The sequence below is a fragment of the Chlorocebus sabaeus genome, chromosome 27, assembly GCF_047675955.1.
Source record: "Chlorocebus sabaeus isolate Y175 chromosome 27, mChlSab1.0.hap1, whole genome shotgun sequence".
Lineage (NCBI taxonomy): Eukaryota > Metazoa > Chordata > Mammalia > Primates > Cercopithecidae > Chlorocebus > Chlorocebus sabaeus.
The window spans coordinates 14,507,616-14,523,874 of NC_132930.1; the positions used below are offsets into that span (position 1 = coordinate 14,507,616).

The 16,259-nt window shown below is 36.3% G+C and overlaps 1 long non-coding RNA gene across 1 annotated transcript in view; it reads right to left on the reverse strand.

The window, feature by feature from the left end:
* Positions 1-5,252: 5,252 nt before the first annotated feature.
* LOC119627714 (uncharacterized) overlaps positions 5,253-16,259 on the reverse strand; it is a 29,918-nt gene continuing 18,911 nt past the window's right edge. The window contains exons 4-5 of the long non-coding RNA XR_005243944.2: positions 6,418-6,519; positions 5,253-6,231 (exon numbers count right to left, since the gene is read on the reverse strand). This is a non-coding gene — a long non-coding RNA (uncharacterized lncRNA). The remainder of the gene's footprint in view (positions 6,232-6,417; positions 6,520-16,259) is intronic.

A 16,259-nucleotide genomic window follows, 5' to 3' on the forward strand; every position in this document is an offset into this window, starting at 1 on the left:
ATCTGTGCTGCACAGATGCAGCTGTATTAGACAACAGAGATATAAGAGTTAGGAGGCTTGAAGATCTGTACTAAAACAGCAATAGAGCAGATGAAAGAAGGGGATGGCATGAAAGGGGTTTTGAAGTATAGTGGATAGAACTTACTAAACTTACTAAACCATCAGATTATAGGGAGAGGACTAGAAAGCACTGAAAATGCATCCATTTATTTATTTGAGAAATAAATATACTAAGAACTATGCTTAGTATTAGAATATGACTAAAATATTTAATTTAGGTGATTACATAGACTATAAAACTATTAAGGAATTTAAGAGGGACATTGGGCTTGATGGGTAGAAAATTTGTTTAATTTTAGATTTGTTGAGTTTGAGGTAACTCAGAAAAATTCCTTAGAATGTGTTTGAAGTTTAAAAATTAGAATAATATTGGTATATTTGAATGTCATCAGTAAATGAGTGGTAAATGAATCCCTGGAAGTAGATTAATGGAGAATTTACCAGGCACATTTTAAGTATTGAATAAAACTGATCATGAAATGCTGCTTGATCACTTCAGCAATCTACATTTATTTCTAGATATGTGGGAAAATCCTTTCTCAGGGAGAAAAAACAAACCCAGACATTCTCTTTGTTTCATTCACATTTGCTATCCTCAAGTTTAAACTTGTTCTCTGTTTGGCTTCTTAGGAACATATAATATTTGCAAAGTGAGACCTACCACAGGCCACGCTGCATTTACTTGTTAAAACATGCATCGGCATGTTCCTGCACCTTGTTTTCCATTAATTGATGTCACTAACCACAGAAAGAACAGACATTTGCAGTCAAGACACCTACAGAAGTTCACTGCAGAAATTCATCTGAATGGTTTTAACATTTGATTATCATCTTCATTGTAGCTACTAATTATTATGACTCTTTTTACTTTCTTACTGAGAATTCAGTGCTGCCATTGACGTTAGTCTGCAGTCTTGAATTCATACCATTATGTGGTCAAAAGACAATAGTTTTTCTTAACATTAAAAGTATTCAAGTGGATTAGAAATAAAATTCAAATAGTAGGATAGTTCCTGTTTACTACCTAAAGAAATAAAAATATGCAATAGGGCTATCAATGACAGGCTATTAATTTCAAAGGAAGTGAAGACAATAAAGTTTTAAAGTATAATGAAGAGTGCTATTTTTCATGGCATTTATAGTGGGTAGTGGCGGGTAGGTCAGATGTAAGCAAAAGAGTTATGCATGCCTGAAGTATTATGAGTCAATGTTATTAGTTCTATAATGTGATTTTATTTTCATTGAATTTCTGTAGTTGCTTACATCAGAGACTTTGGCACTTACGGTCCAGAATAATTGTTCCCCTTTTGAACATTCATATTGAATGTCTGGTCATCTTTTGTCTGTTTAAGATAAACTCATGCATTTGGACAATGAGTGGATGGAGAAGGAAAATAAATTGTTTTCTTTTTGTTGTGTTTTTGTTTTCTTTAGTAACTTTTGGACTAGTAAAATATAAATTATACATTCAAATTTTTAATGTGCTTATCAATTTTAAAATGTTTTCAAAGACCAAGTGGTAAAAATCAAAGCTGCTAACACTTCTGATTAAACAAAGCAGATTAGATATATATTCCATATCTGATTTCTAGCGAGATGCCCTGAAAAGGATAAAACAATATACAAATCCCAAGAGATAAAGAAAATGGGTGATAATAGACAAAAGATGTCAATGAACTCCTAAAAGCAGATGGGCAAGTAGTAAATAACCAAACAGAGCTGAAACTTAAGCATCCAGACAGTGGAAAATAGGTGAGTTCTTGTCACAGAATCTCAGCAGTTCCCAGAATTAGAGATAGTTAGGACCTCTGAAAATAAAGGTGAACTTAGGGCTGTAAACAGGTGTTTTTGTTGAAACTCTGTTTGGAGAGCAGGTAGATTCCTAGATTCCTCTCTTCTGCCCCAAAGAGCCAGGCAACAATCTCTCTCCCACCCATCAGAAGCTAGAGACTTCCTCTATGAATAAATGGGGGCAGCAAAGCTCAGCAGAGCAGAGAGCTGGAGGGGGTGCTATGCTGACAATGAGGTTAAGTGAAATTCTACAACGTTAAATTATGAGATCCCGCTCAATTCTTCTGCTCAACTCCAAGAACACAGGCTGGGAAGCATAACCTCCCAAGAAGAAAACGCAAAGTTTCCTCCACGGAGTAACTGAACACTCCATGAGAAAAACCTACTGACAGTGAAACTTTCAGTGTCCCTCTCCCTATTTCCAACCCCAAAAGCCTGCTCTGCCCCCGTCAGATCATCCACAGGGAAGCTCCACATCATACAAAGATTCCAAACTAGGCTCTTCATGCCTCACTTTAAGTGGAATAACAACCAAGGAGGTCGGGCATTTGAAAAAGCCTCTAATATAAAGCTAGAGACTAAAGTAAACAAACACAACTAAAGAACTTGGGGGGAAAAAAACCATAACTTCCCTGTGTTTACAGGGAAGAGAAAATATCAAATGAATCTATAATTAGCATGTTCAGAGTCTAGGATAAGAAAAAATAATGCACTCACAAGTCAAGAAAATATTTTCTTTAAAAGGGGAGCATTACGGCAACGAGAAAAGACTCACAAAAATTAAATTATGATAATAGAATTTTCTTAATATGGGAAAGAAAAAGCGGTTGAGTAAATTCCCCAAAACATCAAACAAAAAGACAAAGAGATGGACAACAGGGGTAAAAGGGAGGTTAAGAAAATTAAAGGTTAAATCCAAGTGGTCCCACTAATATGAGTTCTGGAAAGAGAAAACAGAATGAATGAAATTATCAAGGAAATAATATAGAAATATTTCTCAGAATTACAGGCCGGGCGCAGTGGCTCACGCCTGTAATCCCAGCACTTTGGGAGGCTGAGGCGGGCGGATCACGAGGTCAGGAGATCGAGACCATCCTGGCTAATACGATGAAACCCCGTCTCTACTAAAAATGCAAAAATTAGCCCGGCGTGGTGGCGGGCGCCTGTAGTCCCAACCCCTCGGGAGGCTGAGGCAGGAGAATGTCATGAACCCGGGAGGCGGAGCTTGCAGCGAGCCGAGATCACGCCACTGCACTCCGGCCTGGGCAACAGAGGGAGACCCTTGTCTCAAAAAAAAAAAAAAAAAAATAAGAAATATTTCTCAGAATTAAAGTATATGATATTCTAGACAGAAAGAGCCCAGAACAGTATATGCAAAAAATAATCATAACCAGTCATATCAAATTCACACTAAGGATCAACATTCCAGTAGCCTCAAAAGGGGAAAAAACTGTCACATTTAAATCAAAAGGCATTGAACTTCTCAACAGCAACACTAAGACCTAGCAAATAATAAGTTGTGATTTCAATATTCTGAGGGAAACCTCTTTCCAATTCAGGATTCTTTTTCTGCCAAAAAATCATTCAGGTGTGCAGAGAAAGAAAGGGCATTTTCGGGTATGCAAATGTCAAACGATTTATCTCCCGTGTACCCATTTTTGGGAAGCCACTCACATGAACTCTATCACAAGGAACAGAATGACATAAGAAAAACGCAGACATAGGAGTCAGGAACTGGAAAATCCAGCAAAAGAGAGATTTAAAGCTAAATCAAATGCTTTAAATGATGTCCCAGGGCGACAGCAATGCTGTGGTCCTAGAAAGCCCCCACTCCAGACTGCAGCAGTCACCTGAGTGCTTCAGAAGTCTGTCTGCAAGCAGAAAAAATTGAACTGAAAAATAAGCTGATGTTTTAAACATTTTAAGAGAAATTTTACAATTCTATTAGAGAATTGAGGAAAAGAATTGTTGATAACTTAGCAACAGAAACAAAAGACAATTATTAAAACCAGCAAAAACTAAATTGTAAAGAAAAGGATATATAATTATAGTGTATCGCATAGTTCTGTTATGAATAATATTGACATAGCCACAATAATAAAGATGTCCATAATTACTTTAAAATAAAAACTGTGATATATGTGTATTATTAGGATGGGCATAGGAGGCATGTACATAGAGAATGTATATAGCAGCATGGATACAAGAGAGCAAAAAGTCTTATTTCTACAGCAGGAAGTCAAATATTTAAAAATAAATCAAACATTTAAAAGCAAAGAAAAACTATTAGGAATCGGAGGTAAGTGTCAGAAGAAACTTCTAAAAAGTTTAATGTGATTGCCTCTGGGAAAAGACATGGGAAGGAACTAGGCAACTCTTGACTTCCAGGAACTAGCCTGGCACCACCAGCAAAGCCCTGGGGGTGCTATCAGCCATCCTGGTACTCACAGGTAGGTGTTAGCATTCTGTTGAACATTAAAAAAAAAAAAAAAAAAAAAAAAAAAAAAAAAATTCACATAACATCATCTACTATGATGGATCAAAACAAATTGAAGATCACTCTACAATCATGTCTAAACACATGAGCATTGTTTAAGCCACAAAATACAAAACATTCCTCTCTCTCAGCTAATACGAATGAGGACTGCTTCTTAACAATTGCATCTTTAGCATTACTCTAGTCCGCCCTCTCTAAAGATAAGACTTACTGAGATAGCCAATAACCACTTTTAGACAGCATCCAATTCAGAGCGGGAAACTTCCATCGGGTCCCCCAACCAAAGCCCAAATCCTGTTATAAGTCCCTTTTAACATCCTTTACCTGAGACACCCCTGGATTCTCTGTAGTGTGAGTTTTCCCTCACTGAAATGGGTAATGAGTCCTGCTTATTCAATTACAGGTGTGCTGCTGATGGCATTATGCTGGAGGACAATGACAGACGCTCAGGTACTTGGGGAGGCAGAAGGGCAAGCTGCAATGATCTGTTGCTTTTCTTTCAAGTTGTTGTTCATACTATATGATTTTTTTAAAACTATGTGTGTTATGTTACTTTGATATAATCTAAATTCGGATGTTAACAATGAAATAAGCCAAATGCTGCCTTCCCTAGGGATCCTTCGATGGTGATATTAAGGTTGACACAACGCATCACTTCAAGTGGGTTACATCAGATCAGCAAACATACACTCCACTGAGTTTGTAAGAAGTAATTCACCGTTTGAAAATGCTTGGAATTTGGTGGCACATGCTCAAGAATGAACTCAAATTTAAAGCAATCAAATGAACTGGGCATGAATTTCAAACAGAGGTAGAGTAACTACCACCTGGTAATGGCTTAATATCAAATACTTCATCTGGATCACAGAGCTCTAGATACAGCAGAAGGTCAACAAATGTTTGATGATTAAGACAATGTTGAAATGTAATAAAAAATTCACACATTCTTTTAAGAAAATCATGTCATTCTCCCACCTAGAAATTAATTAATAAAATTCCTTAATATCACAAAATATGTGATCAGGTTCAAATTTCCAATTGTCTCTTAAAAGCCACAATTATTTTTACACAATTTTTAAGAAGTAGGTTCCAAATACAGTCCTCAAAGGCAACTAAATCTCTTTTAATAATTCTCATATGAATTATGACAACTGAAAAATGTATTAAAAACATATTATATGCCAACAACGGAGAAATTTAATTATAGGCTAGAAAATTATCTTTCATTTTTGTCATTTTTATGTGGATGAGGAACAGAGGTAAAGGAATTAATTCGAAAGAAGTCACCAAAATTGAAAAGTCAGTAGACATATTTGCAGAGATATTTTCATTCCTTTGTGTTTAAGTAAATTCTTTACTATTCCATTAAGGTAGTTATTGATTTTGAGATGTTTTGTTTTACATAAAAGTTTAGTATTGAAAGTTCTTATTGGCAAGTTCTGCATTCACTATGTAAAGAAAATGGTTTGGTGTGAAGAACTGAACTACAACTGAAAAGTAATTATGAGTATTCAATTATTTGGTTAACAAAAGCTCCTTCTTAACGTCATTAATGGCCTCTGAAATTAACATCAGTGTTTTGGATTACAGCTTTGCAACATGTCTCCGTGAGTCATTGTTGTGTTTGTAAAGATTATGACTCTTTATACAGTCATGGGCCTGTGACATGAAACCAGTGAAATAAATTTTCATGAAACCAGTGAAATAAAAACTAGACAGTTTTATCTTCTGTCAAAATCTTCTGAGACAGATGTTAAAATGAGGGTGTGCCAGATGCATTGCTACAATATACTTTATGGTATCATAGTATTTAGAATGTGTTTCTGTGCCATCTTCATTGCCAGACTTCTACCAGGATGTGACTAGTGATTTGAGAAGTAGTTCTGAAAAAGACAAAGAAGAAACACACGAATGAAAAGGAGTTTTTAAAAAAGGAGACAAAGAAAAGGTCTCATATGTTCTGACACTAACATATTCCTCCCAAATCACTTCCAGGTTCTCTGTTTTACTTCCGGACAATCATAACAAAATTCATCAATTAAATGTGACTGTCCTATTTTAGATCTTACCTCCTTAAAAAGTCCTTTCTACCTGCACTCCATGACATCTCTTAGAGACGTCGTACACTCATCCCTTTGAATGTTGAATTGTCCGCAAAAATATCCCTTGCACTGTAAAAATAAATTTGCAAGAATCAAATTCTTCAGCATAAACTCAACACTCAAAATCAAGAAAAATCTATCTTGAAGCAGGGAAATGATGCAAAAGAATGCCTGATTTGTTGCTTTTTAGAAATATTTGAGCTCTTCCAGCTAAATGTGCATGAGCTGAGAATACCTCAGGAGCCCATAGTGTTCATCATTACTAGAAGGATGACATTGTACACAATGAGCCTTCAAGAGTCTTTGTTTCTCACATATATATATGGGTATTAACCATGTCCAGTATCAGAAGAGAAAATATTATCAATCTTCTTTTTTACTTTACTTCCCCTCATCATTGTTCTTATCACCAGGTTCAGGGACATTCTAGAACCTCAGTGAGTGGCATTGAGTGGGAGGAACAGCCATGGCTGGACCTAGGCTAGCACGTTCATTATGAAATCATCACTGGCATCTCCTTTCTGGCCATGTTTCCCATCCACCTACCCCTTTCAATGTACCTTCCAAGTTACTCTTTATCTCTTGCTGCCTTGCGTCATCTGTCAAAAACCACCAAAATAAACCCACTTTCATTAGAGTCTTGGCAGGTGTCGAGTCTCCTTGTCAGCATTATTTGATTATTATTATTATTATTATTTTTGAACAGAGTCTTGCTGTGTCGCCCAGGTTGCAGCGCAGTGGCACAATCTTGGCTCACTGCAACCCCTACTAATGGGGTTCAAGCGATTCTCGTGCCTCAGCCACCAGAGTAGCTGGGACTACAGGCATGCACCACCACACATGGCTAATTTTGTAATTTTAGTAGAAAGGGGGTTTTGCCATGTTGGCCAGGCCGGTCTGAAACTCCTGGACTCAAATTATCCACCCACCTCGGCATCCCAAAATGCCGAGAGCCACCATGCCAGGCCCTATTTGAATTTTTAAAGAGTGAATCTGTAATAATAAAATCTGAAGCTTCTATGGGATGCCTTTCCAGGTGCCTCTCAGCCTATGTGTTAGGTTTGTATGTGAAATGATATCATTAGGAGCACGTTGTTTTCAGCACTGTCAGAAATACATAACTACTAACTGTTCCATTTCTCAATTCAGAATTAGCGGTAACAGTCCAAGGAAGATGCATTTGATTTTTTAAAATTTATTTTAACTCCTTGTGATAAAAATGAGAGCAAGGGTGAATTAATTTCTATCCTAGTGGAGAAGTCATTTTTGTTAGGACAGAGGCTATCCAAGATTGTGCTACTGTTTAAAGATGTTATTGCAGTTACTGGCAGACCCAGATAACAGCTCTGATGTAATCCCAGATTCCCATATTGAATTAAATCTGATTTGGGTTATTTAGGTCACATATTGAAGAAATGCCCTTTCCGTGTCATTTCTCTGTAAATAGTGGGTGTCCTTTGGTTTTCTCTATAATATACATTTATTTTTGGAGCTCATTAAACAGGTTAGGCAATTTAAATAGGTCTAGTCAGTAGACAGGAGTTAAAGCTGAGGATAGAGAAACTCTCTGTGGTATTATCTAACACACAAGATGAGGGTTGTTCTTAATTCTTGGCTCCTACCTACAAAAGCACTGAAGGAGCCATTTGAAAATAAGGTCTTAAAATCAGATCCATACTTGAAATGGAAAAAAAAAAAAAAAAGACTTATCGTCTTTTATATTTGCATTTCTTAGGAATATTAATTTTGTTTTAAAAGCAAAAGCTTTAATAGATAGTGGATGTTATAAGAGCCATTTTGTCCAGGTGGGGGTGAGAGTAAGGAAATTTGAGCTTAAATAGTATAGTACAATTTGTTTTCCCCATCTCTCGTCTCATAACTGCTTTTGCTGCAAATACGTGGTTGCAATCGCTTCTTAATCTTAAGTCAATCTGCATTTTTGAAAGTCTAAAATAAACTGAGTGCTTAGGAGTTAACGATCTCATTATACTTCAGTAATGGTGCCATATGAATTCATGTGATTATACAGGATAGTACAATAAAGTCAGAACCTCTGATGGGAAGTGGCTTCCTTGTGTCTTGAAGGAGTTAATTCCTCAGTGTCTCAATTATGTTCTAAGAAGGACCAATGGTACTAGGAAATATATGCCAGAACGTTCAGTACTAGAGGACTTCTCTTATTTCAAAAGTACAAGACTAATAATATATTCACTCATGGAAGAAACTGTTGTCTCTGTTTGGGCTCTTTTAAAAACCACAATTTCATTCATTAAATTTTCAAAATGTTAAAGATACCTTAGAATAGTAAAAAGGAGTAATTTCTAAAACACTGATGATTACTAATTGAATATCTGGAAGTACAAGGAGCCCTCGGATTATATTTTATGAAATAAGATGTAAGATTTTAAGATATGCATTGTCAACATATTCAAAATAATTTTATTTAAAAACTCTAGATTTTTTTTTTTTAAAAAAACAGACTTTCAAATATTTTACTGTATGTCACTTGGTCTCATTTCAGCAATAAGATCTAAACTTAATACCTGGAGAATAATCTCAACATTCAAAGATAGCATGAGACATGCCATAAATTAAACAACAACAATAACCAAAAAAAAAGCAAGAAAATATCTTCAGTATGCTTTTTGAGAAGAGGTAATTCACACGAGGACTATTTATGAGTAAATTAGGTTGTTATGATGACTTTTTAATGAAAGTTGGAATTCTTGTTCTGGTCCAGAGAGATAGTCATGTGTTTGAATGACCTTGAAGACTGTTTTTTTGAGCCATTACGTAATCCAGCAGCTGTGGCAATGCCCTTTTCTGAGATACACAAACAAAGAAGCAAACTGGAATAGACAAGTGAATTCTTGAGAAAGTTTGCACATCGCCATGTAGCTATGTGTGTAGAGCATCAGCCTCCATACAACGTTAACTGTTTCCAAATGATAGTGGTGACGCCCAACCTGCAGTTTAGCTGTGAGATTTGGGTCAGTAATTGATGTCACAGCCCATCTAGGGATGACTTTAATCAACATCACCTGTGAGCCATGAATAGTACAAACAGCAAGTCAAGATCATCAACAGTAATCCACTACAGGGAAACCAAATGTATTACCAAATCTCTGCTGGCTAAAAATGAGCAGTTATTCTCGTATAACTACATATTACAGAGAATAAAAGCCCTAAAGTGAGTCATTTGTCCATCAGGCAATCTATAGTGTTTATTGTATACTAAGCACTGTTCTAACCTTGTAAGTGGCTTAAATAGTTTTTCTCTCTGTGGATCTTAAAAATCTAGCTGGAGTGACTAAACTTGCATTTGATAAAGATCAAAGAAAACTAAAAATGTACATTCAAAAGAAGAAATGAGCAATGTATTAAACAAGTTGTTTAAAGAATGCATGAAATAGACAAGAAAGCAATGGAAATACAACAAATAGATGTCAAATATTAAAAACTCGAGATGTCCTCAAATGCAACTTCAAACTGTTGCATAGACCTCGATTTGTGGAAAGAACGGGGGAATCACAGCTGAACTAATAGTGCAGCAGTCAGGAGAACTTCACAGTGAAACCAGCCCCAGAGATGTAGCCACAGCCTAGAAGCTGTTTGTCTCCGTCAGCTGGTTACACCGAGCACATCCTGTTTCCATGGGGACAAGAACTGGGAAGCAGCCATATCTTGAACTTAAAAGAAAGAAAGAAGGATCTTCTGGGTTATGTACCAACTTATTATTAATGATGAGACATTCTTTTGCTCAGTCCTTGAATTTCTCATGCTGGTGGATTTAGTTTAATTTGGTTGACTCAGAGAAGACTTTGTGGATGTGAATTTGAATGAAAATGCAAGGTTTTTTTTTTTCTTTTTTTTTCTGGCCTACAATGTGTAAGACATAAAAGAAACAATTTTACTCCTGCCTGCTCTTTCTCTAGATGTTCCTGGGATTTTTACCTCTGCTGTATATTACTTGCTAAAGCAAGTTTTCCCCTATGTTTACTCTCAAATGATTTTTTTGGATACAAAAAGGAGAAAACAATGGAAGTATATATTATCAGATAATTACTTCTAGCCCCTTTCAGCCAAATCTTGGGATTTGAAGTTTGGATCCTTTACAAGTCTTCAGAAAAGTGTTTTATGCTGTAGCTGATTGCATTAACTACACAAGATACAGTTTCCTTTGAAGTTTTGAAAGATACATCTTTTGGACAGCCTCAATATTAAGGTAAAATATAGCTTATAGCACTTCATAAGGTCAGGCTCAAAGGACTTCTCACAAGTAGACAATTCTATTTCAACACTTTTGAAGAAAACAGCAACCACCGTAAACGGCTAAACAAAACATCAGAAATAAAACTAATATCAGTGGCATCTAAGTATACATACAGAGTTACACACACATTCTATCATAAATTCCATGTGTTATTGAGAAATAAAATTCATCCATTTTGGTGAATGCTAATAATTCCCACTTTCGACACTAAGCTGATCAAGATAACATAAAAGCTTGTTTATTTAATGAATGTTCACTAAGCATCTATTATGTGCTTTCACTTTTGTGTGCCTACTCTTTTAGGCACTGAGAAGAAAAGTTTCATTTCTCAGGCAGCTGAAATTAAAGTATGTATCTTATATCCTGTTTGTGTAGGTTAGCCTACATGACACGGCTAGCTAGCTAACTATGTTAGCTGGACTTAAATAAACACATTTCTATTGCTATGTAATCTGCCCATATCATATAATTTTGTTTGGATATCAAATTAATGCTACAGGTAAATAAATACTCAACCTGTTGCAGCATGCAAGGACTATCTGATATTTCACAACAAAGTTAATGCCAAGGTCCTTCAGATAGTATTGCTCTATCATGACTGCTAGAATAAAGTAATTGGTAACAGTTATGCTTGAAACAAAGCAAATTGTTGTATTGCTAAATAGTTACTGAGTCTATTCTGTTGTTGTCAAGCTTAGAATCTTTTTTTTGCACAGTATATACCAAAACAGTATGTTTTTAAGCTGGTTATATAATAGTTTCACAGAGCTACTATAATGACTAAGAAATCGTAGATGCTTTTGTTTCATTTTTTTTTTTTCCCAAAATGAATTAGCTCTTTTGACTGGTCAAGGATCCATTTTCATGACATCAGACCACTGAATGGAATTTTGAGTTCTTAGAACTTCAAAAGCTTCATTATCTGATGTAACATTCAAATCTAATTTGAAAGGAAATGCTTCATTACAGTCCACCTCCTCAGCATGCCTTTGTAAAGAGAAAAGAGTTAAGAAACTTCCTCTTGCATAGTCACCTCTTATTGTCATTCTTGAATGTGTTCTCCTATGGTAATTAGATGTTTAAATGTTGAAATAGAGTAAGAGTAAACTTAGAAGAAATCATACAATTCCAGAGCTGGAAATGATCCCTTAGGTCTTCCGAGTCCAACCCTCATATTTTATGAATGGAGACACCGAGGGAAGAGTTAGCTGGCTCTCGTGATACTACAGACCCAGATCTGTAACCAATCAGCTTCGTGTTCCAGTGCTATTACCTGATAAAGTTAAACAAAAAGATTCATTCCTTTAAATAAAAAGCTATGAGATGCAAATTCACATGCTTGCTTGAATTGAAACTATTAAATTTTTCACAACTCCCTTCAGTATTCTTTTTTCTTTTGTTCTTTAGAGATGAGGATCTTGCTTTGTTGCCCAGGCTGGAGTGCAGTGACACAATCATAATTCACTGCTGCCTCAAATTCCTAGGCTCAAGTGATCTACCCACCTCAGCCTCTTAAAACTCTGAGATTACATTCTTAAGCCACGGCACCTGGTCTGTTTATTTCTAAAACATCTTCAGTGATTTGTAATCATGGTTTGGGCACAGTAAACATTGATATATATGTACATATATAATTTATTTAAAATTTTATAGCCTACTTATTTCCATCCCCTCTAAAAAATCCAACTATTTAAGCTTACCTAAAATAAACTCACAAACAATATGAGTACTACTAATAAAGTTTTAAAAATAAAAAAAATTTACAGGGAAAAGAGAGAAAGTATTACTAGGAAAGAGGAAACATCATTCTTAAGCATTGAACTTCACACTGAGTTTGCTGGCCACCAAGGCAATGGCAGAACAAAGTCTTTTAGTCCCATTTTTAGATGAAAAGAGGTATAAAACATTTCTGCCAGGGAGAGAAAAGGGGAGGTAGCTGGGAAAGACTTGGTTTGACCTCGGTTGAAGAAGAAAAAGAGGGAAGAAAGAAATGAAGGAAAGGGAAGGAAGGAAGGAAACAAGGAACGAAGGAAAGAAGGAAACAAGGAAGGAAGGAAGGTAGGAAGGAAGGTAGGAAGGAAGGAAGGTAGGAAGGAAGGAAGGAAGGAAGAAAGGAAAGAAATTTGAATGGAAGCATTTTAGATGGGCCCTGCAATTTTAAGGAATGATCACCCTAGCCATCAGGTACTGAATTACAGATGATTTTAGCATCTAGATCTTTATGTAAAGGATATTAATATAATGAACAAGGTCTCCAAAGGAGGCTTTGAAAAAGTATCAAAATGTCTTCCTGGTTCTTATATTGAATCCAGTGAAAGCATTTGAACATTAAACTGTCCTCCTGGGAAATAATTTTCCTTTAGGCAATAGGGTACTAACTTAGCATATTCTTGATCATCTCAATGGAAGCTGAAATAGGAGATAAAGCAATGGAAGAAATGAAGATTAGCTTATCCTTTATATATTATATATATCCTTATTCATATATTAGATCAACCATGCTTTGGGCCAGAATAAGTGTCAATCCAATCAATGTTGCCTTATATACAGTGAGGTGAAGCGTATCTTCACCTACTCGGATTTCCTGGAATTTGGAAAAGGTTGCAATATTTTCTTGGATACTCTTTCATAGATAACTTCACTCTAGACAAAAGACTAGTGGAAGTGAGTGAGAACATAGGCATGGAACAGGAAAATTTCCATGGATGTTCATCTGTGTGGTCTCAGGACAACTGGATTTTACCATTCTAAGTACAGAACTTTCCAAACATAGCCTGGCTTCTGTTAGGGAAGGCAGGGTATGTGAACTATGAGTGTAAACTCTATATAAAGAAACTCTTATTTTGAAACTCTATGTAGCGAAAAAAAGGTCTAGAATTAGCACCCAAGCAGTTTTGTTGGTCTAATCAAATTACAGATGTCAATTTTTCTAAATTAATTATTTGTTTATTAACTTTCCTTTTTTTCCCTCTTTGGTGCTAGACCTTATTTTCTTAGTATGCTAACATTTTTTCTTTTGCAATTGTGTTTATCCATGTCATCCAAGAAGGAAATAGCAGTACCAGATTAAACGTGTAAGAAATGTATTACGGGAATGGCAAGGGAGAGAAAAGGGGAGGGAGCTGGGAAAGGCTTGGTCTGACCTTGGTTGAAGAATAAAAAGAGGAAAGGAAGGAATAAAGGAAAGAAGGAAGGAAGCTAGGAAGGAATTAATTTGGGTGGAATCATTTTAGATGGGCCCTGCAGTTTTAAGCAAAGATCAACATAGCCATCTGGGAGGCCTCAAGCCAAAAATCTCTACTCTCAAAGGACTTCTGGGTTTCCCAGCAACAAACCTGCCTTGGTCACTGCCACACCCAGACATTGGCTGAGAGCCAAGAAGTAACCGTGGTCCTAAAGCAACTGAGGCAGTGAGTTTCAGAGCTTAGCAGCTAGAGCCATTGGTTAGTTACACTCTCAGCAGTCAGGGGTCCCAGATGCACATTCTCATGGCAGCCACAGTAATATACATATTATTGCTCTAATGCACCTTGAGCAAGTTAATCATATTACTTCCCCCTTTTGTCTGTTTGTTGAATATATAATAATTAAAATAATTTTTTGAATATTCACTAGGTGACAGTGTTAAAAGCTTTTCATGCATTATGTCATTTCATCTTCTCAAATACCCTGTTATGATTCCCATTTTACAGATTACTTAGTTCATTTTCTTACACGAACAGGCTATGAAACACTATTACATTATCTTGGTAAAACTAAGAACTACATTTCCCAGAATCCCCTCACCTATATAGTCCCTTACCAATATAGAGTTAGCAAACAGAAAAGCTTGCAAAAGATTTGAAAATTGGAAGTGATGCAGCAGACAATAGTCTGTGAAAGCTGTTTTGCAGTCTGAGGAGGTAATGGATAGATTAGTGGTGCTCAGTAAGTTCCAGTGTGCCTTCATTCTCTGCTCTGCTAGGTCTTCCTCCAGCCTACTGGCCCTAAAGATCAATGCTGGCCTCAAGACATACTTCCAGATATTTGGCTGTGGACCCCTAGACTTGTGGAGTTGGTCTGTGCAGGGAGCACTTCCTATGGGTTCCCCTTTGTGGTTCAAATTTAGCAACTGAATATACTCAGCTTCTCAGATTAGCTCCTTGCTAATTTCTTTTCTGATCCTTTAACTCCTCCTCCCACACCTTCTAGTTCCTTCTACCATTGTATAAAGTCTAATTCCTATAATGAGTCCTTTTTCCTAGAACACACAGGGACTTTCCTCCTCTGCCTGAACCTTAACTGATATAGCACCAGTGCAATAAACATCTGTTGAAGGAATAGGCAATTTAGGCCTAGCCCAGGGACTGAGATCTATGCAGTTTGGACCCAGAGACCAACATCCTCTATTTTGGATTAAAGCAAGCAGAATTCATTTGTTTCAAACACCAAATGCGTGAACGAAATTTGACCAGAAGTTATCGAAATTAAAATAACTCACTTGTAATGTGAAGTACCTCATTTGTAGTTTCTCAGTGTAATAATTCATCCTACTGTTTCACAATGTAGAGCCAAAATTTTGTTAAAAAATTAAAAGAGCATGAGCACCTACAAATGTACCTGGTTGAGACTTGTGATTTTTGCATCCTAGAAAGCAGAGGATAGAAACAGGGATTATCAGTCAAGCTGCTAATATTAAATAATGTCTACTGTGTCTAAAATTGCCTGTAAAATGTATCTTCAAGATGCCCAATTAAGTTATTCAGTATTATTATGTAATTTAAGAGATCCCACCCCACCCTTGCGCTGCTTCAGCCAGATCTGTATCCGTTTCATCTATTTTATTTTCATTTCCTCTGAAGATTTTGTTTGAACAAAGAAGTCTTCTTTCTCCTTTTCCTTTTTTTTTTTTTTTTTTTTTTTTTGAGACAGAGTCTTACTCCATCACTCAGTTGGAGTGCAATGGCGTGATCTCAGCTCACTGCAAGTTCCGCCTCTTGGGTTCAAGCGATTCTCCCACATCAGCCTCCCAAATAGCTGGAATTACAGGTGCCTGCTACCACTCCTGGCTAATTTTTGTATTTTTTTTTTTAGAAGAGACAGGGTTTCAGCATGTTGGCCAGGCTGGTCTTGAACTCCTGACCTCAGATGATCCACCTGCCTTGGCCTCCCAAAGTGCTGGGATTACAGGTATAAGACACTGGGCCTGGCTGAACAAAGGAGTCTTCCAATATAAAAATACTTTCAAAACCACTAGAATTGATTCTCCAGATGTGCTCAGATTTATCTATGTCCAAAAATGAAAATATCTAAGTTTCAAGCTGAGACCATTACTACAAATATAAAATATGCCCACGTAACCCATAACGCTTAGGATTCTGTATAAAAATTTCTGTATTAAAATTCTGTCTAAAAATCCAAGTTTTTATAACATTTAGAAAAGTATAAATTTTCTATTTATTTGTTGAAGAGTATCACTGTGTTTACATGATATCCTAAGAAATATAAACCTACACTTTTTTGAAATTGTATTGGTGGGTCCAGTGAAGTTGTTAGT